Raw genomic sequence first — 23,582 nt, 5'->3', positions numbered from 1 at the left:
AGAAACTGGAGAAAGACATTTTGCATTCAACTATGGATCCTAAATTCAATGAACAAATCGCTAAATATAGGTGTGCTTCAATGAAGTGATCAACAACAGACCCAGGGATCATGAAGGGCACAACCGAGGAACCTCAATAAACCCATAAACCTGCAGACAAGTCAAATAGATGAACAAGTATTATAATGACTGTACTTCAAATCAATTTACTTGGCCGTAAATAACACCACTACACTTCCAGGCAATGAGTTTTATTTTATTTTTTATTTTTTGTAAGGAAAAAAAAAACCTCTGCTCTCCATAGGTGGTTGGCGGCACTTAACCTTTCACCCGTTCTCCACAGAGGCCGAAGATACTTTGTACAAGCTGTTTTTTCAGTAAATCCTTTCTGCTTAGAGAAAAAAAAATAATACACTTATACTAAGTGCTGTGTTATTGCTGGAAATCAAAAATGGAATGTTGGAACACACAGATAACATAAAAAAGCATTAATGGTCAAGTAGAAATCCAGGGAGGGAAAAAAAAGTGGAAAACACAGAATAGAGAGCCATGCATGAAAATTTAATATGTTTATCACAAACCAGAGTCATTAATTTGCTGTATTAATACATAGGAGAGAAACGCAGCTACCGATTCTTGCTGCTAATGGTCTTCCCATAAATTTTCTCTTCCTCAGTCACTTACTTACTAAACACAGACACTGAAATTAATGAACTCAAGTTCAAGAAACAATAGGTACTATATAAAGTTATTAGTTTCTTTTTTTCCTTCTAGAAAATATACGATGGCTGCAAAAAAAAAGCTAATTACAGAGCAGGCAACTAATTTCTTGCATCGAAAGGTCAGGTAGGTCTTTAATTTAGATGCATATAACGAGGGGGAATCATGTTTAAAGTTTCCAGTAATGCTATCTCCTTGAGATTACTGTATTAAAACCGCAAAAATTTTTGCATTTCCTGCATAATAGCCAAAGCGAGGCACTCTGCCATATTGTTTGGCTTGTTTTCATTGCATAACTATAAAAGATGTATTCACTTTATCTATTCTGGGCTGTGTTATCCTTACATTGCAGGAGAGATGTGGGCAAAATAAGAAGCTACCGTTCTAACACAAAAGTGGGCAGTGAGACAAAATATAAATAATTTAAAACAGCAATCCCATGGAGAAAAAAGTGTGTTTTTTAAACATAGCTCACTGTGTCAGGCGACAAGAAGACTGTTTGGTGTATAAAGATTTTACCTTTATTTTTGCTTCAGGCTGTTATTAATGATTTATGATTCTGGAATACCATGACAACCACAGTCACATGGCATATGGTGTAGTGAGCAGAGAGGTTTTGGAATGTCGCACTGAGCTCTGTCTGCACTGTGACACCAACCTTATCCTAATCCTCATCCATCGTTGCATGATATGCTTTGAGTGGTAGGGTAGAATGGAATTGCCGGGCAGACCCCTAAATTTTGCTAAGTGGCCCGGAAAAGTGTGACAAAACATTTAAAAGAAAGGGTGTTTTTTATTCCGACCCATAAAATACATTTATCAGGTTGTTATTAATGTCTACTGTACATAAAATGCATTTTTATTAGAGGTGTTCACTGACCCCCGTGTTTTGGTTTTGGTTTTGGTAAAACCGCCCTCGTTTGTTTTGGTTTTAGAACCCTATTTTTTTCTAAAATCCCTATTTTTTTCTAAAATCACATAATTTGGCTTTTTTTTTTGTTCCTACATTATTATTAACCTCAATAACATTAATTTCCAGTCATTTCCAGTACATTTTTGTCAAGTGGCAAGAACACTGCTACCCCTCCTGTTTCTGTGTGAGCAATGGCACTGAACAATGTCACTGGAGAGTGGAGAGTGACAAGAACACTGCTACCCCTCCTGTTTCTGTGTGAGCAATGTCACTGAACAATGTCACTGGAGAGTGGAGAGTGACAAGAACACTGCTATCCCGGTTTCTGTGTGAGCAATGGCACTGAGCAATGGCACTGGAGACTGGAGAGTGACAAGAACACTGCTACACCTCCTGTTTCTGTGTGAGCAATGGCGCTGAGCAATGTCACTGGAGACTGGAGAGTGACAAGAACATTGCTACCCCTGTGTCTGTGTGAGCAATGACGCTGGATCTTCTGGGGAGGGAGGTACTTATGGAATCTAAAACGCGTGAGATCCAACAATGCAACAATAACGTTATGCCTCGATTCAGATCCGAGGACGCGCGAAAGTACTGAGCTGGCTCGCGAGCCTACTCGGATCCTCTTAGTTCGGGTGGGCTCGGTTTTCAGAAAATCGAGCCCAAGCATCTCTAATTTTTACATTTTCACATGTCCTAGCGGCATATACAGCCGTCATCACCATCACTCGGCACTTACACCCAACCTGTAGCTGGTGCAAGTGATACAACAGAAAAACACGTACCTTTGAGATGCCCAAAGCTTGAATCGGGGGCTGCTGTGTGCGCTCAAGCTTGGCACGCCCTTACTGTACATTAACTACGTACATGCATCAAGTCCCCCACCCCATTCTGACCCTGGAGTTGTAGGCTGTCGTAAGGGTCCTTGCACTCGAAGATTAATTGGATGTTCTTGCACTCATTTGTGTATTTCTGCTCTTTAATGAATCAGGCCCATAGTATTTATATATAGTATATTTATATATAGCATATAAGACCACAGAGCTATGGTGAGAGAGCAAAAATGCCCACTGTGCACGTTGGCCCAAACAGCACTAGACGGTGTCTAATCATTCAAACAGACAATGAAACGCGCTGGTCCCAATCATGTAGGCCTTTGGTTTACTAGTAATCCAGGTGACTCTGTCATCCTCTTTGACTATGTAAGACTGGTATTTGTCAAACCTTTACAATAAGATCTAGGGCCTCTTTACCAATTATCATGGTTTCCACAATATTTTTGAATCAATTTTACTGCAAATTATTTTGATTTTTCAAAGCAATTTATTACTGTTCATCTACTGGAAGAGCACTTCTGAAAACAGGCTGTCACAATGGTGTCTTTGGCGGAAGCAGTGAAAGACATCACCTCCATGTTTGTCAGGCATGTATCTACGCCCTACAGAGAAACGGCACTCTACGGCCGCCGTTATATGTGCTAAGATTGGTAAAGAGCTGTCCCCATAGAGATCTATGGGAACGGTGGTACTAAATGCTAAATTAATGAATACTAGAGAAATCTATGATTCCTCCGGAGTTATTGCTTTAATAAATGTCCCCGGAACTTAAAATTGCCATAGTCATGCGGAAACAGACATTTCTGTGTGATTTTAGGTAAAAATATACATGATAAATTGAACCCCAAACCTTGGGCCTGATTCATTAAGGATCTTAACTTAAGTAACTTCTTATTTCAGTCTCCTGGACAAAACCATGTTACAATGCAAGGGGTGCAAATTAATATTCTGTTTCTGTTAAATACTGACTGTTTTTTCATGTAGCACACAAATACTTGATAGCTTATTTGTACACTGACATTTAAAGTTGATATTTGTGTGCTACATGACAAAACAGTCAGTATTTAACAGAAACAGAATATTAATTTGCACCCCTTGCATTGTAACATGGTTTTGTCCAGGAGACTGAAATAAGAAGTTACTTAAGTTAAGATCCTTAAGGAAACAGGTCCCTTGTCTTTATTATTATTTTCATCTGATAGGATTATTTTTGCATATTTTTCTCTAACTTGATATTCCTAACATAAATGTAAATATATTGCTTATAGTTTATAAATAATAATAATAATAATAATAATAATAATAATGGAACATGCACTTGGCATTGCTCCCGTCAGCACTTACCATTGTTTCTGTCAGCACGGTAGATAAGTAGAAGTTATTGATGAAAGTCCACCACCTAATCTGTTCCCTATGACTTTCTTTACTGCTGCTCCCTAAACATTTGTCGACCTGTCAAAAGCAATCTCTCCCTCGCAGGAAAACACTGATTGCCTTTGATCTGCAAGTGTTACTGTTCTGTTCTTTGTAAATAAGCCGCTGCTGTATGGAAATTGCTGCCAGTAAGCGAGGAAGTTTCCTCAGCAGTTTTGAATCTGGCCGAGGCTCAGCTGTTCCCACGGGAGACTATTTAACCGATCATTAGAGACACAACAAAAAGCCATTGTGGAATTCCGGCAATACGTGTATCCTCAGAGAGGCAAGCCTCCAGTGGTCTGTTATCCCGCTCTCTAGATGCACTGAGGAGCTAAGAGGTTTTATTAACGTTCTCAGATGTCTGTAATGAAGTCTAATTGTAGGCAATTGGTTATGTGTGGATACATTTAAATTGTAGTCCTGACTTCTTCTTTAGAACTGAAGGATGGTGTTTGTGAAACAAAGTGTATTATAATAAACTGTAAAAAATAAAAACAGGAAAAAGGTTATTTAATAGAATCTTATTTTTTCATGTTTTCTGCTATTCTTTGTCATTCACCACACTCACGTGGTCCCTTTCTATGCCACAGAGACCAGCACTATATACAATACTCTGGGGTAGATTTATCAAACCTTCTAGAACGGAATAGCAGAGGTGCTGCCCATAGCGACCAATCAGATTCTAGATATTATGTTCTAGAATGTGCTAGATAAATGCATACTTGCCTACTTTGAGTTGAGATCCCTGAAGAGGGGTGTGGTGGGAGGGTGGAAGGAGGCGGGACACAGGGGCGGATCTAGAAAAGTACTCTACCCGGGGCGATTTAGGCCCCGCCCCTTTCTAAAATCTTAGGCTGCCGACGGCTGCACACTATGTGCAGGTCCGTCCAGCCGTGACAGGCAGGGACAGTGTGCTGCCCGGCTGCTCTGATTGTGTTAAACACAATCAGAGCAGCCGGGCAGCACACTGTCCCTGCCTGTCACGGCTGGACGGACCTGCACATACTGTGCAGCCGTCGGCAGCAAGTGTCTGCTAGGGGGGGCGATCGCCCCTATCGCCCCCCCCCCCTGGATCTAATATAAAGGCACAAGGAACTCTGGAGTGACTTGCAATATCCATTTATTTTACAGTAGGGGTACATTACCCTTTATAATCCTTCGGTTTCCCATTGAAGTAATGCAAGTTGCTTGACAGGATCTTCATATTCAGATGTGTTCTGTCATACAAGTATACAGCACGTTCCATAATGTAACATTTTCAAATAACATCACTGCTCCCCAAATAATAGGTTATATTTGATAAGATATTTTACATTTACTCATGGCACTTATATTGAGATACTGAAACATGTGAGTGGTTTGCGGTGGAGGGAAGGGGAGGGGGTTAGAATTAAGGAATTAGAAGGCAACAAAGCATTAAGGGCTCAATGCAGTGGCGCACGCAGGGGGGGTTTCTGGTTCTCCAGAAACCCCTCCCCTCCGCGAACCAACGGTACTGTACAGAGAAGAAGAAGCGTCCGTGGCAGTGCTGTATTGTAGTATAATACAGCGCTGCCGCGGATGCTGCTTGACAGCGCCGCGGCTGCTGTAGAATTCAGACTCGCCGAAATGGAGCTGCTGCGCGATATTTTTTTTTTTTCCAGGGGGGCAGAAACCCCCCCTTCTAAATCCTGCGTTCGCCCCCTGCAATGTAGAGTAGCACGTAAGCAGCAGCCCAGGATACGTCTCAGCCTGCTCTCAGACTAATACGTATCCTGAGCTACTAGATCTCCTGCTTCTGCCTCTCTGCACTTATAATGGTGGAGTGTGGGAGGTAGTGGGTGAGCCTAACAAATTAAGGGCATGTTCACTCTCTTATGTGCTATCCTCTCAGGGGCAAACGCAGGATTTTTAAGGGGGTGTCTCCCCCCCTTCAAAAAACAATATAGAGAGAGAGCTGCTGGGCATGCGGCCGCGTATGCGCAGCAGCTCCATTTCGGCAACTCTGAATTGTACAGCAGCCGTGGCGCTGTCAAAGAAGCGTCCGCGGCAATGCTGTATTGTACTACAATACAGCACCGCCGCATACGCTTCTTTGACAGCGCCGCGGCTGCTGTACAGTACTGTACGTTCGCGGAGGGGAGGGGTTTCTGGAGAACCAGAAACCCCCCTGCGTGCGTCCCTGCCTCTAGGAGACAAATCTGTTGTGGGTTCTTTCACCCTGGGGCAAGATCCATGCTGCTGCTGATGGAGATGACCACGGTCATCCGAGCTGCACTACAGGTTCCAGCATGCAGAGGCTGCCTTTAAGTATTAGGGCATGCTGGCGCTTGTAGTACTACGATCACCAGCATACCCATGGCTGCCAGTGCATGGAAACCTCTGGGACTTGTAGTGCACCAGGGAAAAGTTTCAATAAAACAGAGAGGTTTAATGATTTTTAGGGTTACTAAATTGAACCATGAGCTTTATTGTAGAAAAATGGAGTAAAAGTGAATTAAAACGTTTCTGTATTCACCTGTAAGTCCTGTAAGTATGCTCACGAGGTACATTGGGCGCCATTGAATTATTTACCAAAATAAAAATCATTTTTATAAAATCTTGAACAGTTGAAGGTAAAAAAACAAAACACCATAATGAATGTTTTACAGATGAAAAATCTATCAAACGTCTTTTTGGGAGAAGTTAAACATTTCAAAAAAAGCAAAAAACATAACTGAACAAAATGTGTATTGCTCTACATGTGCGTTCAAGCAGAAATACAAACAGTTTGAATAAAGCTTTTTTTTTTTGTAAGCAACTTATTAAATCCAATTCATTTTGAAGTTGCTCTTTAAAATTAAAAAATACTTTTGAACTATTAAAAAGTTCATTGTTAGATGACTTTGGGCATAAAATCATATTACTTTTGTGGCATTCGATGTCCATGACAGATATTTCATCTAATGCCGTAAACAACCCTAAAAAAAAATCTCTTTAGTACACTTTTCATAGAACATTGTGTAATTCTTCTTTAAAATGTTTTAGAATAACCCCTAAAATTCTCCTTTCCCGTAAGACAAAATGAAGTCAGTCCGCGGTTTTCAGCTGTGTCTGGTCTGCGTTTTATTCACACTGTACTGAATGGTGCTTGGAATATTGATCGCTGAAATTGATGCTAAACAGGTGATTCATATATATGGATGAAGCAAGCACATAGCTGGGTGTGGACAGAGAACTTAATGATGAGCAATACTTTCAAATACAGACAATCTCCATGGCAACCAGCTCATTTCAATTTCTTGCAGACTTGGCGCAGTCTAGGAGGGGCCAAGAGGAAACTGTTGTTCTGCATAATCACTTTTGTCCCCCATAATGTGTCCCAGGTGCCCCAACGTAACTAGGGCTGTGCGAGAGGGGGTTGCAGTTTATGAATATTTTAGGTTAATTAAAGGCTAGGGGCGCGGCAGTTTTCCTTCCCGCCCCGGGCGCTAGAATTTTAAGTTACGGCCCTGCCACCAGGCTCCCATTGGAGGCCCAAGTCTGGGTTCTTCGTACCTGTCCCTCCTCCCCTCTCAACACCCCAGGATAAGAAACACCTATGTATACCCATTACCCCATGCTAAATGTACTCATTTGACCTTACACTGTTTACATCTATGCACAGCTCCACACAAATACTAGAGAAACCAGCAAAAAAAAAGAGCGCAAGAAACGACCTGTCCAAGTTAAAATATCACCGTAGAATAAATGACTAATTATTAAAAATTTTAAACTTTTAACAAGCATTAATTTATTTCCCTCTGTTTTGTAGTTGATATACAACAACTTCCTAAATGAAGCAACAAGTTTGATCCTTTTCTAAGTATAATAATTGGCTATTTAAATCTGCATTTTATTGATTTATTATTTACATATAACTCATACTTGCCTACTTCCCGAATTTCAGGGAGTCCTCCCGGACTCCTGGAAGAGTAGGCAAAGCTCCCGCATTTACCGAAATTTACGACATTGAATGGAGGGGGGAGGGCTTAATTGCACCATTAAGCCCCGTCCCCGCTGCCGTGCATTTCGGCATTTTATAGTGGGGGCGGGGCTATGGTGATGCGATGATGTCACCACGCCCCCCTCCTCCCTTGTCACATGAAATCTTGTGAAGTCAGCACCAGGTTATCTTAACCGAGTGTGATTTTAGAAATATAGAAATTCCATACAAGTACTGTCTGCAAATACACTTTTGTGATATCACAAATAAGGCTGTCAAAGTTAATAATAAACATACCATGCCTAGTAAACTAAGCTGACCACCATAGCCATAATGGCACTTGTGAGACAGACTTCACCTCCGATTGGTAAATAAATTTGTTTACAATTCGTTCGTATATGTGTGAAAAGTACTGCAGGTATGTTTCTAAGGATTCACTATTATGTTGTTTGTTAAATAGTCCAATATTTTTTCAGCTGTGATAAGAGTTTTGTATCATAGAGAGTTACTAACAATAGATAATAAACTAACTGCAGGAAGGTTCTCCAGTAAAAACCAAAGCGAGAAAGAGCAAAACCTTAAATATAATTTAATATATGTATTAATTGGGTAAAAAAATTGTTTGGTATAATTATATTGAATTTCCCACAACATATTAAAAAATACATTTTGATGACTTCTTTAAGACCCCGATAACCCGGGTCGAGGCTAAATGTGAACGGGGTCCCCTGCATCTACTTGGTTGAACCTGGCTCTTTTGAAGGGTTATTCCCGGGTCCGACCCGGGCAGATGCCAGTCTGAACGGTGAGACCCGGATCTCACAGAAAACAATTGAATGGTAAAAAAAAAAAAAATCAACATCACAAGAGGAGCCAATGAAAGCTCCTCTTGTGATGTTGCCGGGGGAGACCCGGGCAGACCCGGGTTCAGCGGGTACCCGGCCGACCCGGGAATATGCTGGGGTTGGAGGCTCTGTCACCCGCCAATATCCCGGGTTCATATATCCGGTATATTGTAGGGTTGGCAATGTGAACGAAGTATAATTTAGATACAGGGGGATTGATTCATTAAGGAACGCAATCTGACCGCAATTTGCGTTTTAAAAACCTGCATGCAACTTGCATGCACGTCTGTCTGTATTCAAGTACAAGCGGATCTCAGGAAACGTTTCCACTTGAATACGAGTCTAAGGGGTATATTTGCTAAACTGCGGGTTTGAAAAAGTGGAGATGTAGCTTATAGCAACCAATCAGATTCTAGCTGTCATTTTGTAGAATGTACTAAATAAATGAAAGCCAGAATCTGATTGGTTGCTATAGGCAACATCTCCACTTTTTAAAACCCGCAGTTTAGTAAATATACCCCTAAGTGTGTTCTGACTATATGGTTCTCACTGTATCTATACAGACTGCAGGATACAAACTTGCATAAGTGCTATATAAACTGCCATAAAAAAGCATAGGAAAACAAATATAAAATGCATTAACACCTCTTAATACTTTAATCATTAATAAAAGTACATTTTAAAAACTTTTTCTTTTATACATTTTTGTTTTTACATTAAATATATATATCAGGATGTTTTTACAGTTTGCCTTACTTGCACACACATGTTCTGGCATGTATACGGGGCCGTCATCACTATCAGTCGACACTGACACCTGACCTGTAGCTGGAGCAAGTAATACGACTAAACATCACGTACCTGAGAGATGCCCAGAGCTTGAATCGGACGGAAGTGCGTCTGCTCGACCTCGGCACCTTTCCGTCAGGCGCGGGCTGGCAGATTTCAGCCCGGGGGGGCGCACAGGCGGCCGCATCGAGTGTCATGTCATGTTCAAATATACCCCTTAGACTCGTATTCAAGTGGAAACGTTTCCTGGGATACGGCTATTGTCTTCCATACTGCTATTGTCTTCCATACTGCTATTGTCCTCTATTCTGCTTTTGTCTCCCTGCCGTCTTTCATTTTTCTATTGTCTCCCTGCTCTGTTTTTATCTATATTTCTCTGCCCTCTTTATCTCACTGTTCTGTTACTCCTTGCCTTCCCTGCCATATTTACTGTTTTTGTCTTCCTAGCCCTCCCTGCCTTATCTTTGGCTCCATCTTACTAGGCCTCTCTTACCTACCTCATACCCTCATATCTTTCGCTCTTGATCTCCCTTCCTCCTCCCTCCACCCTCTATTTTGCTATCTCTCTCCCTACTATGCCTCCCCGCTCTTGTTCCATATCCATACTGTCCCCCCGCCCTGCCTCTCCTGCTCCTCCCCGCCCTCCCCCGCGTACTGCCCTTCTTGCTAACCTCATCCCCATCTCCCCCCTCTCCTCTCCCCCCTTCTCTTGTGCCCTCTGGAACGCTAGATCAGTCCGCAACAAACTGACTGCTATCCACGACCTCTTTTTATCCAACTCCCTTAACCTTCTTGCCATTACTGAAACATGGCTCTCCAATTCCGACACCGCCTCCCCCGCTGACCTCTCCTATGGTGGCCTCTCCTTCACCCACTCCACCCGACCTGGTGCCCGCCCAGGCGGGGGAGTGGGCTTCCTCCTTTCCTCCACCTGTACTTTTCGTGTCATTCCCCCTGAACCCTCCCTCTCCTTCTCCTCCTTTGAAGCCCACTCCATCCGCCTCTTCTACCCCATCCATCTCCGCGGCACTGTCATCTACCGCCCCCCTGGCCCCACCTCCCTCTTCCTTGACAACTTTGCTGCCTGGCTTCCTCTCCTCCGACCTCCCCTCCATCATCCTAGGCGACTTTAACTTCCCCATGGACAATCCCACTGACCCTGCTTCCAGCAAACTGCTCACCCTTTCTTCCTCCCTTGGTCTCACCCAATGGACCTCCTCCTCTATCCACTGCCTTGGCCACTCCCTTGAGCTTGTCTTCTCCTACCTGTGTAGTCTATCTGACTTCTCCATCTCTCCCTTTCCTCTATCCGATCATTATCTCCTCTCCTTCTCTCTCTCCTCTTCTCCTGCTCCCCTCCCCCTGCCCAAACCTACTGTCCATTCGCAACCTCGACGCTCTCAACCCGGCCTCTCTGTCCTCCTCTCTCGATACCCTCTTTTCTCCCCTTTCCTCCCAGGCCTGCCCCAACCAGGCGGTCTCCCTCTACAATCTCACCCTCACCTCTGCTCTGGATGCTATCGCCCCTGCCCACTCCGTCCACCCTCGCTGTTCCAAACCCCAACCCTGGAACTCCAAATTTACCCGCTTCCTCCAAAAATGCTCCCGTACCGCTGAACGCCACTGGAGAAAATACCGCTCCCTGGCTGACTTCCTCCACTTTAAATTCATCCTTTCATTCTACAGCTCTGCCCTCTCACTCGCTAAACAATCTTTCTTTAAATCCCTCATCTCTTCCCAATCCTCTAACCCCCGCCGCCTCTTCGCCACCTTCAGCACCCTTCTGGCCCCACCCTCTCCTCCCACCCCCTCCACCCTGACTGCATCCGACTTCGCCTCCTTTTTCTCCTCTAAAATTGAAGCCATTCGACTTGATATCATCTCCTCCACTCTCTCATCCACCCCCCCACTTTTCCGTACTCCCCCCCTAGCCACCTTCCCTTCCACTCCTTCCTCCCCACCACGGGCGAGGAAGTCCACTCTCTCATTTCATCCTCCCCCCCATCTACCTGTCCCCTGGATCCCATCCCCTCCCACCTTCTTCGCTCCCTTTCCCCCACCACCTGCTCCCACCTCGCTCATCTCTTTAATCTTTCCCTCTCCACCGGCATCTTCCCCTCCTCCTTCAAACATGCTCTCGTATCCCCCATCCTCAAGAAACCTAATCTTGACCCTACTTCTCCCTCTAACTATCGCCCCATATCACTTCTCCCCTTTGCCTCCATAATTCTCGAGATGCTCGTCTGCAGCCGTCTCTCCTCCTACCTTAATCCTCTCCAGTCTGGCTTCCGCCCCCTTCACTCCACTGAAACGGCCCTAGCTAAAGTCACCAACGATCTCCTCTCTGCTAAAACCAGGGGCCACTTCTCCCTTCTCATCCTCCTTGATCTCTCTGCAGCCTTTGACACCGTCGACCACCCCCTCCTCCTCCACACCCTCCAGTCCTTTGGCCTCTCGGGCCCAGTCTTGTCCTGGTTCACCTCTTACCTTGCTGACCGATCCTTCTCTGTCACCACCTCTGGGTCTCTCTCCCCCCCGTCCACCCCTCCAGTCGGAGAGTCCCCCAGAGCTCTGTCCTGGGTCCCTTCCTCTTCTCTCTCTACACCTCTTCCCTGGGTGAACTCATCAGCTCCTATGGCCTCAACTACCACCTCTACGCTGACGACACTCAACTTTACCTCTCCTGATCTCTCACTCCCTCCTCTCTCGGGTGTCCGCCTGCCTCTCCGCCATCTCCTCCTGGATGTCCTCTCGATTCCTCAAACTTAACCTCGCCAAAACTGAACTCATAGTCTTTCCTCCCTCTCACACCTCGCCCCCTTCTGACCTCTCTATCACTGTCGACAACACCTCTATCTCCCCTGTCCCCCAACTTCGCTGCCTCGGTGTCATCCTCGACTCCTCTCTCTCCTTTGGCCCCCACATTCTCTCTCTTGCTAAATCCTGCCGCTTCCAGCTGCGTTACATCGCTCGCATCCGGCCCTTCCTCTCCCAAGATGCCACCAAATGTCTTATTCACTCTCTGATCATTTCCCGCTTGGACTACTGCAACCTCCTCCTTACTGGCCTCCCCCACTCTCATCTCGCTCCCCTTCGATCTGTCCTCAATGCAGCCGCTAGGCTTATCTTCCTTTCTCGCCACTCGTCTGTCTCCCCCCTGTCAAAGTCAGCTAATTGAATAAAGTCATTTCAATTAAAATCGAGCAAACTTGGTTGTCTTTGTCTGAAAAGATGCGTACGTTACGCTACGGCGTAAAAGGGCACGTTACAACGTAAAAGGGCATATGCAGCCACAACACGCGGCACCAACAGTATTTAGTCTTTTTACATACATTCGCACAAACACGCTCACTTGTAAAATAGTACACATTAATGGTAGTTGCAACACTTAGTCATTTATGCAGAAATATAGTAGTATTTATGTTTTATATTAAAGTTATATGCATATTAGTGAAATATATGGAACAGGTTGAAGGAATCATATCATGTGTGGTATCATAATAAACCTCTTAACATTTGCTACTGTTCGGTTCACTCTGCGAAGGAATCGCAGAGTGCATACGCAAGTTATGAATGATAGGGAATTATGAACTACTTAAGACTAAGGAATCTTGGCGGGAAGAGCAGAGCATACCCCCTGGAGAGATGACCCCCTCCTTTGGATTCTTTAGGATGAACTAGCCAATGATTGACAACCCCTTGGACCTTCCTGAAACCTGGACCAATAAAAGCAAGCTATACCATCTCCATTGTATTACGGTATTCCTGTGTGCATATAAGCAGCAGCTTCACATCTAGTGTTCAGACATTTGTCCCCAGACTTCAGGATTCTCTCCGCTCCCCTCAGTGACTCTCAACCTGTCATCCATGCCCACCCTCTTGGGCCATAGTTACCTGCCTATACTCACTTTTCCCCTCCCTCCCTCTCTTTCATGCTGTGCCTGAGCCCCCAGAGTTATAGTGCTTACTGTTACTTGTGCTGTTTCACCTTGTACTGTGCCATTGTTTGTCCTTTTACGGTGCTACGGATACTTTGTGGCGCCCTATAAATAAAAATTAATAATAATAATAATAATAACTGTACACTGGATCCAGAGCACCTGCGATAAGTAACGGCTGTACTTATTATCACTTCGCTTGAATATATTATACTACTTTTTGCGAATAAATCTTTGTGCGTTGGAAACACAAATCGAGGTTCGACAATCGTTATTGGTTAGCGACAATACGACTTAACAATTTGGGGGCTCGTGAGCTTTGGAGGTTTTGTTGCCAGACGATACGCAAGACCAACGGATTTCGGTTCCGCAACAAAGGGTGGAGACGCGTCATATACGGGTAAGAACGCAATGTGTTCAAAACCTGATTTTTACTCTGTGTTGTGAAACCGAATGTCCGTTTTGCATTGTCTAGGGCACGTTAACTAGAACCTAGGGACAAAAGAGAAAACTGTTTCTTTTTACTGTCATTGTGCGTTTTAACTGTATTGCATTGCTTAGCGTATGTGCATTTCCTGCTGTGCGTACGCGAACTTCCGGTAGATTTGCCACGTGTTTAAAATTGTGGCAAATGGAAGGTAACACGTGGCAGAGCAGCGAATGCACAGCGGAAGTAGGCGTGGCGAAAAGCGCGCGCACGGCGGAAGTAGCCATTGAGAAGCGTGGCGAACTTAGCGCAAGCGCGCCCCCGCCACCTTATGTGGCGGGAGGGGTAAGTACAGCCGTTATTAAAACTGAAAAAAGAGAAATTGCTTAGTTGTATCCTGTTTTAAGTCAGTTTAAAACAAGTGTATCAGAAGATGAAGATGAACCCACTGTGATTTCGGCCATTGCTCATGCTGTTAATATGTTAGAGGTTCAGCGTAAGTATGGGAAAGGAGCAATGGCTGAGATAGGTGAAAGTAGTGTGATCACTAGGAGTGATAGCGTTCTAAATCTTGAAACAACGAATCCTGTAGTGACTTCTGAAACCAGTGAACCAGTGGGTGCGTACCCAGTCCGCACAATATCAGTTCCCAATGGGAAACCGGATAAGGATGGTGTAGTTCCTTTAAGAAATGTTACAATGCATTGTCCCTGGACTAGATCAGAATTACGTTCCATTATGACTGAATTCCCAGATCCTAGAAAAGAGGTGGCTAAATGTCAGAAGTTTGTTAAAGACTTAGGAAATGCACACGTACCAACCGATAAGGATTGGCGTGTAGTGTTGAGGGCGTGTCTTCCTCCCAAAACTGACATACAAAAATTTGTTAAAGATTGTTTGTTGGATGAAGATGACACCTTGACTGATGAGATTAACCAAGAAAATATAGAACAAATTGTTAAACATTTAGCCATCTATTTTCCAGTAGTAACGAATTGGAGTAAAATTTTCACCATCAAGCAGAAAGATAGTGAGACAGCAGCAGATTACTTCATTAGAGCTATAGCAGCGATAACACGGTTCACTGGGATATCAAACATAAGTGAGGACCCACATCATAGGGAAGTAGCTGTAGGAGTACTAATGGATGGTCTTAGGGAAAATTTAAAAACCAGAGTACAAACCACATTACCTAATTGGAGAGGCATCACAGTAGATTCTCTTAGGGAGTCTGTTGTGGAGCATGACAAAAACCTTTTTAGAAAGAAGGAGGAGAAAAGTGATAGGTTAATGACGGTGAGTATACAGGCTCTAGAGGGGATGCATACACGACCACCAGCATACAACCCACATAATAAGAAACATAGAGTGATCAGATGTTTCAATTGTAATGAAGAAGGACACTTTAGGAGGGATTGTAAAAAGGACAGATAAAACCTTAGAGGTGGAACACATAGATATCCTCCACGGAAGAACTCACATAGACTAGAAGACTCACATCTACCCGCACATATTATAACGGCAAATGCTGTGCGGGAAAGCGATAGTCAGCGCTAGGGGTCAGGTCATACCTGTAGTCTACAGCCAGTGAGGTTAACTGAGAGTCAGATAGAAGAACCAAAAATGATAGTTGACATAGCTGGTAGGAAGCAAACCTTTCTTGTAGATACAGGGGCGGCCCGATCTGTAATAACCTCTCCTTTCAATCTACAGGTGACAAGTAAAACTATTCCAGCCATGGGGGTAATGGGAAAAGTGTTGCATTATCCACTAACTAAACCGGCTGAAGTTACTATCGGGCCCCTGCATACCAAGCATTTGTTTCTCTTGGCTGCGGCGGCTCCTACTAACTTGCTGGGAAGAGACTTGTTATGTAAAATGGGATGTGTCATATACTGTACTTCTGATGGTGTGTTCTTAGATATACCGGAGAAGGTCGCACATGAGGTACAGGATATATTGGACACCCCTCAAAGGTTAATGTTACACTCTCCTGTTATAGAACAAAGTCCATCTGAAGTAAAGTGGATGTTGCTGGAAATACCAGGTTCACTATGGACCAGAGATGGACAGGACACTGGACTGATGGCAAACGTAGCCCCATGGTCAATCTAAAAAGTGGTAGGATAGCTCCAAAAATCCCACAGTATCCATTAAAACCGGAGGTGGAACTAGGGGTATATCCTGTTATTGAGAGGCTGTTACAACAAGGGATTTTAATTCTGGAGACTATGTTATGATCCGCAATTTCTTACGTTCAGGTTGTTTAACAGACTGTTGGGAAGGCCCGTACCAAGTGCTGCTGACCAGTACTACATCACTGAAGGTTGCAGAGAGAGACACTTGGGTCCATTCCACCCATTGCAGGAGAGTCCATAATCCGGAGAAAGCGCAAGATAAAACTGAGACCGACGACATAGATCTGTCACTTGTGAGTCTGTTCCGGGAGACCTAAAGCCTGCAGTCGAGACACCTGAACCAGAGACGTTGCCCCAGAACTATCTTTCCAGCGATGGAGTGGCGGTTATTGTTTTTCTTTTGTTCCAGGATTTTCCTTGTTTTTACTCTTTCTAGGACATTCTATTTTTGTGAAGGAGGATGGAGGACGGAGGAGTGTTCTGGTAGTGATGCGGATGAGATGGAGGCAGAGGAAAAGTTATTAGAATACTCAGTGCAGCCCATTATCAAGCTTGGTCCGGGGGTTATGAAAAGGTCTGCTAGCTCAGGAACTCGGAGGCAGTGTGAGGGGCTATTGTCTGATGAGTATTGTATCTGCAAGTCCTGTGACTCCCTAGTTGAAGAGAGATGCATCCAATGATGCCAGTCCCCCAGTACTCTGAATATAGGCGGGCATCCTTTGGAGGATTATCACTCCCTGGTGGGTAAGGTGCTAAACCAAACCGAGTGTTGGGTGTGCTCTCACGTGCCGCAAGGGCAGCATAATATAGGACTAGTGCCATTCCCTCTAAACATATCCGAAGTACTCGAATTGAGGGGTGGGAGGCCCATAGACGGGAGGTACAATAACACTAGGTCCCCTAGTCTGACGCTTCGACAATACTCCATAGGCAGATCTTTGCTGTGCCTAAATATCTCTCATGCAAAACGTCTGGCGAATTGGGAAGCTGACCCATCAGATCAGACAATGGCTCGCCACACTCATTTTAGAGGGAGACTCACAAGGTCACCAATAGGCAGGAATGTTGATGGAAGTCACAAATTAGGGCGTCTAACCAAACATAAGAAGGTATCCATTGGAAAAGTCTCTATAGATAATTGTAAGAATGTCATCCATGCAGACACGTGTTTCGAGCAAATGAAGACACTGGGCATGGGTAGTTTTATCAAAACTCTGTGTAATATAATTATTGGGCATACTGTTCCTTATGTTCTCCCTGATGATGTGTATTTTGTTTGTGGAAGGAAAGCTTATTCCTGGGTGACTCCGAGTTCCAAGGACTTGTGCTTCTTAGCTAAACTGGTTCCTGAAATCATGACTATTACTCATGAAGAAATGGTTGGTATTCACAAGACTACATCACCACCATACATACACACACAGTATGAACACCGTGGCAAGAGAAATATGATTCCTGGTGAGGAGCCCATAGCTACAAAATTGATTAGTGAGACCGCTGGGTTTCAAGTTATGGTTGCTCTAGATCTCACCAGGACTGCTCGGGGAACATTAAACTTTAAATATATCCAAGACCTAGCTAAATTAATAGATAATGTATGATGACACTTTCAGGTATACTGGAAGGGAGCTACAAGCGTACAAAAAGGAGTTGGTGCAACATAGACTGGTACTAAATTATCTCACCTCTATTACTGGTGGGTACTGTGTGACACAGGCCACCCAGTTCGGTGTCAAATGTTGCACGTACATCACCAATAATACGAATGACCCGAAAGAGGTTATAGACCGGAAGATGGATGAAATTTTGCAACTGAAATGGGAATTTCGAAAGAACCATAATTCTTCGTTATATGAGTTCGGGGGAAAAGGTGGCAGGTTGGTTCTCGTGGTTGAACCCTGTGAAATGGTTCTCCGGTCTGGGGGAGTGGGTACAGGAAATGGTTGCTAGTGTAGGTAAGCTCCTTCTCCTTATACTGGGTGTCATCTTAGCGATTGGTTTATGTGTCAAATGTGTTCCTACTGTGTTGAAGTGTGGAAAATGTGCGTTGGAAACATAAATCGAGGTTCGACAATCATTATTGGTTAGCGACAATAAGCACTTAACACCCCTCTACCTATCCCTTCATTGGCTCCCCTTCCCCTACCGAATCCTCTTCAAGCTCCTCACTCTTACATACAAGGCCCTCGCCAACTCCACTGCACCCTACATCTCCACCCTCCTCTCTATTCATGCTCCATCCCGCCCTCTCCGATCTGCCAATGACCGTCACCTCTCTTCCCCCCTGATCACCTCCTCCCATGCGCGTATCCAAGACTTCGCCTGTGCTGCCCCTCTCCACTGGAACAAGCTCCCTCCCTCTATCAGAACTTCCCCTGATCTGTCCAGTTTCAAACGGGCTCTAAAAACCCACCTTTTTTTTAAAGCCTTCCAGTCTCCCACTTAATTTCCTAACTTACCTTCTACCTCTTCCCCTTCATTCTCTTTTCCTTATCTCTCCCTCTCTCCCCCGTGTCTCTCTGTCTGTCTACCCCACCCCTTAGATTGTACGCTCCTCTGAGCAGGGTCATCTCTCCTCCTGTCCTCACCACTCTTAACTCGGCTCTCCAGCTACCTAGCCCTCCTCCTCAAGGACCCTCTTCCCCCTGTCCCCTCTCACTCCTTCCTATCCCCTCTGGGGGTTCCCTATCATCCGGGCCCTCCCTCTCGGGCTCAGCCGTATGCAGGACCTTCCCCTCGCCCCTCCCCCGCCCCTCTAGCTGTGCTTTGAGCTCACCGAGTTACTGTGCTTATTGTTTACTGTACTGTACTGTCTCCCATTGTATTGTACCTTTGTTTGTCCCTGTACGGCGCTACGGACACCTAGTGGCGCCCTATAAATAAAAATTAATAATAATAATGCGGCCGCCTGTGCACGTCATTGGGCCGCGGCTGGCCCAAACAGCGGTTAGACTGAGCGGCCCAGGGGGGCGATGCCCCCCGGCCCGGCCCACCCCTGCTTACCGTACAATACCTAGGTGCGCCTGCCCCATGTTGCTCCCATTCTGCCCTTCAAATTGTAGGCTGTCGGAAGTGACAGCATACAGTTGCTTTCACTGGCGCATTTCTCGTTTTCAAGCAGGTGCAGAGCGATTTTACGCAAGTTACAGCATGTAAATGAATTTACAGTCCTTGATGAATCAGGCCCATGAAGTGCAATATAACACATATAGGGGTATATTTACTAAACTGCAAGTTTGAAAAAGGTGGAGATGTTGCCTATAGCAACCAATCAGATTCTAGTTATCATTTACTACATTCTACAAAATGATAACTAGAATCTGATTGGTTGCTATAGGCAACATCTCCACTTTTTCAAACCCACAGTTTAGTAAATATACCCCATATTATTCACTGCAGTTAACAAGCAGAAGGTGGACATGTCTTATGGGAATCCATGCATTGAGATTCCTTGCTGAGGCCTTATTATTTTTGGTGAGCATCATATACAGAGCAAATAGCTGTGTGACAGCTTTTAATGCAAATTAGAGGCACCTAATGAATTCTGCACAGCGTCAGTGTTAATCAGAGGTACATAGATCATTCTGCCGGGTTCGCTGACAGTCCCCAAGCACAGCATTTGTTAATTAGCAGGTAATTAACCAATTGGTTTGTTATCTCTGTCATTAACCGTAGCATCTGCATTGTATTCCATTGCTGGCACTAGTGTTGAGTCAGGCAGGAATGTCACCACATATTATAATATAATATGTTATATGTTATTACAGCATACAAAACAGTTCATATTCATACTATACAATGGCGGATTATGGCATATATAGCTGACATCTACAGGGTGAAACTGTGCATCTAGGGACAGATTTATCAAACCTAAAAGGGAAAAGTGGAGGTGTTGCCCATAGCAACCAATCAGATTCTAGCTTTCATTAATCTAGAATATACAAGATAAATGATAGCTAGATTCTGATTGGCTGCTATCAGGGGCAGACAGGGCTGGGAGGCAGTGGTCATTTGCCCCCCGGGCCGATCCCATAGTGGGCACCTAGGGCTGGGTCACTGGGCCACCTGCATTTTTTTCCCTTTAAAATATTCTAATAGGCTGCTGAGTCGAGTCTTGTCCTCCGGGCTAAAATTTGCCAGCCCTCCATGGCTGCTATTGTCCACACCTCCAATTTTCCCTTTTAGAAGGTTTGATAAATGGGAGCTGGCTAATTAAATGCTAAGATTATAATTTGCATTAATCTAAACACCTGGGGTGTAGGTAGCTCCATTGGATAGGAAGAGCTTGTCACAAAACAAGCCCCATAAGCCACACCCCTTACCATGATAAGCTCACCTCCCAACTTGTTAAGTTGGGGCATTGGGATATACATACAAGCATGAGAAGGGGGCGTGATCACACGACATGGGGGGAGAGCTGAGCTGCAGGCAGGGAATTGCCTAGAATCAAAGAAATTGTGGCAGCTCTAAACAACAGGGTTTATTGTAGGGGAAAATTTAATGAATTATTTATGGGGAAAAGATTATACATTATGATGCAAAAGTATAAAATAGTAGCTATTACTTTGCAATTAATTTTCTAGTGCATACTGCTTGTATACAAATGTTTATGACAATTTGTGTAATGGGATATGTTGATTGATAATTACTGCAAATGTCTCAAATCTATTTCTATCCATCAGTTTATTGTAGATTAACTGAACACACATAGAGCTGCAGGTGCCACTCTGACGCGCCCATGCACCTGTCTGATCATAGACTGTACAGTTCTTTAAAGCAAATACAAAAAAGTTGTAGTTTTATTCCTGTATGTTTCTCTTTGTAATAAATTAACGTTTATGCATTTGATGAGTTAAAATAATAAGCCCCTTTTAGTTTTGGAGCTACAAAATCTGGGGATCTGCATTTCTTCTTTATGTCCCAAGCGTGGTGAGTGCTGGAATCTCTAGCGCCCCCCTGCTGGAGATTACACCTGCTCTGCTCATCCATTCCACCGCTGACCCATACCGCTTCATCCAGTCCACCGCTCACCCATACCGCTTCATCCATTCCACCGCTCACCCATACCGCTTCATCCAGTCCACCGCTCACCCATACCGCTTCATCCATTCCACCGCTCACCCATACCGCTTCATCCAGTCCACCGCTCACCCATACCGCTTCATCCATTCCACCGCTCACCCATACCCCTTCATCCATTCCACCGTTCACCCATACCGCTTCATCTGTTCCACCGCTCACCCATACCGCTTCATCCATTCCACCGCTCACCCATACCGCTTCATCCGTTCCACCGCTCACCCATACCGCTTCATCCATTCCACCGCTCACCCATACCGCTTCATCCATTCCACCGCTCACCCATACCGCTTCATCCAGTCCACCGCTCACCCATACCGCTTCATCCATTCCACCGCTCACCCATACCGCTTCATCCAGTCCACCGCTCACCCATACCGCTTCATCCATTCCACCGCTGACCCATACCGCTTCATCCAGTCCACCGCTCACCCATACCGCTTCATCCATTCCACCGCTCACCCATACCGCTTCATCCATTCCACCGATCACCCATACCGCTTCATCCATTCCACCGCTCACCCATACCGCTTCATCCATTCCACCGCTCACCTATACCGCTTCATCCATTCCAACGCCCACCCATACCACTTCATCCATTCCACCGCTCACCCATACCGCTTCATCCATTCCACCGCTCACCCATACCGCTTCATCCAGTCCACCGCTCACCCATACCGCTTCATCCATTCCACCGCTCACCCATACCGCTTCATCCAGTCCACCGCTCACCCATACCGCTTCATCCATTCCACCGCTCACCCATACCGCTTCATCCATTCCACCGCTCACCCATACCGCTTCATCCATTCCACCGATCACCCATACCGCTTCATCCATTCCACTGCTCACCCATACCGCTTCATCCATTCCACCGCTCACCTATACCGCTTCATCCATTCCAACGCCCACCCATACCGCTTCATCCATTCCACCGCTCACCCATACCGCTTCATCCATTCCACCGCTCACCCATACCGTTTCATCCATTCCACCGATCACCCATACCGTTTCATCCATTCCACCGCTCACCCATACTGCTTCATCCATTCCACCGCTCACCCATACCGCTTCATCCAGTCCACCGCTCACCTATACCGCTTCATCCATTCCACCGCTCACCCATACCGCTTCATCCATTCCACCGCTGACCCATACCGCTTCATCCATTCCACCGCTCACCCATACCGCTTCATCCATTCCACCGCTCACCCATACCGCTTCATCCAATCCACCGCTCACCCATACCGCTTCATCCATTCCAACGCCCACCTATACCGCTTCATCCATTCCACCGCTCACCTATACCGCTTCATCCATTCCACCGCTCACCCATACCGCTTCATCCATTCCACCGCTCACCCATACCGCTTCATCCAGTCCACCGCTCACCCATACCGCTTCATCCATTCCACCGCTCACCCATACCGCTTCATCCATTCCACCGCTCACCCATACCGCTTCATCCATTCCAACGCCCACCTATACCGCTTCATCCATTCCACCGCTCACCTATACCGCTTCATCCATTCCACCGCTCACCCATACCGCTTCATCCATTCCACCGCTCACCCATACCGCTTCATCCAGTCCACCGCTCACCCATACCGCTTCATCCATTCCACCGCTCACCCATACCGCTTTATCCATTCCACCGCTCACCTATACCGCTTCATCCATTCCACTGCCCACCCATACCGCTTCATCCATTCCACTGCCCACCCATACCGCTTCATCCATTCCACCGCTCACCCATACCGCTTCATCCATTCCACCGCTCACCCATACCGCTTCATCCATTCCACCGCTCACCCATACCGCTTCATCCAGTCCACCGCTCACCCATACCGTTTCATCCATTCCACCGCTCACCCATACCGCTTCATCCAGTCCACCGCTCACCCATACCGCTTCATCCAATCCACCGATCACCCATACCGCTTCATCCATTCCACCGCTCACCTATACCGCTTCATCCATTCCACCGCTCACCCATACCGCTTCATCCATTCCACCGCTCACCTATACCGCTTCATCCATTCCAACGCCCACCTATACCGCTTCATCCATTCCACCGCTCACCCATACCGCTTCATCCATTCCACCGCTCACCCATACCGCTTCATCCATTCCACCGCTCACCCATACCGCTTCATCCATTCCACCGCTCACCCATACCGCTTCATCCATTCCACCGCTCACCCATACCGCTTCATCCATTCCACCGCTCACCCATGCCGCTTCATCCGTTCCACCGCTCACCCATACCGTTTCATCCATTCCACCGATCACCCATACCGTTTCATCCATTCCACCGCTCACCCATACTGCTTCATCCATTCCACCGCTCACCCATACCGCTTCATCCAGTCCACCGCTCACCTATACCGCTTCATCCATTCCACCGCTCACCCATACCGCTTCATCCATTCCACCGCTGACCCATACCGCTTCATCCATTCCACCGCTCACCCATACCGCTTCATCCATTCCACCGCTCACCCATACCGCTTCATCCAATCCACCGCTCACCCATAC

At 45.6% G+C, this 23,582-nt stretch overlaps 1 long non-coding RNA gene across 1 annotated transcript; it reads right to left on the bottom strand.

The window, feature by feature from the left end:
- Window positions 1-245: 245 nt before the first annotated feature.
- LOC142140510 (uncharacterized) lies at window positions 246-3,868 on the bottom strand. Its single transcript, XR_012688520.1, has 2 exons — window positions 3,814-3,868; window positions 246-388 (listed from the first exon to the last, which is right to left on the bottom strand). It is a non-coding gene; the product is annotated as an uncharacterized LOC142140510 (long non-coding RNA).
- Window positions 3,869-23,582: the final 19,714 nt, after the last annotated feature.

Source organism: Mixophyes fleayi, chromosome 2 (assembly GCF_038048845.1).
Source record: "Mixophyes fleayi isolate aMixFle1 chromosome 2, aMixFle1.hap1, whole genome shotgun sequence".
In the NCBI taxonomy this organism is placed as follows: domain Eukaryota; kingdom Metazoa; phylum Chordata; class Amphibia; order Anura; family Limnodynastidae; genus Mixophyes; species Mixophyes fleayi.
This window is presented reverse-complemented; position numbering and strand designations above follow the sequence as displayed.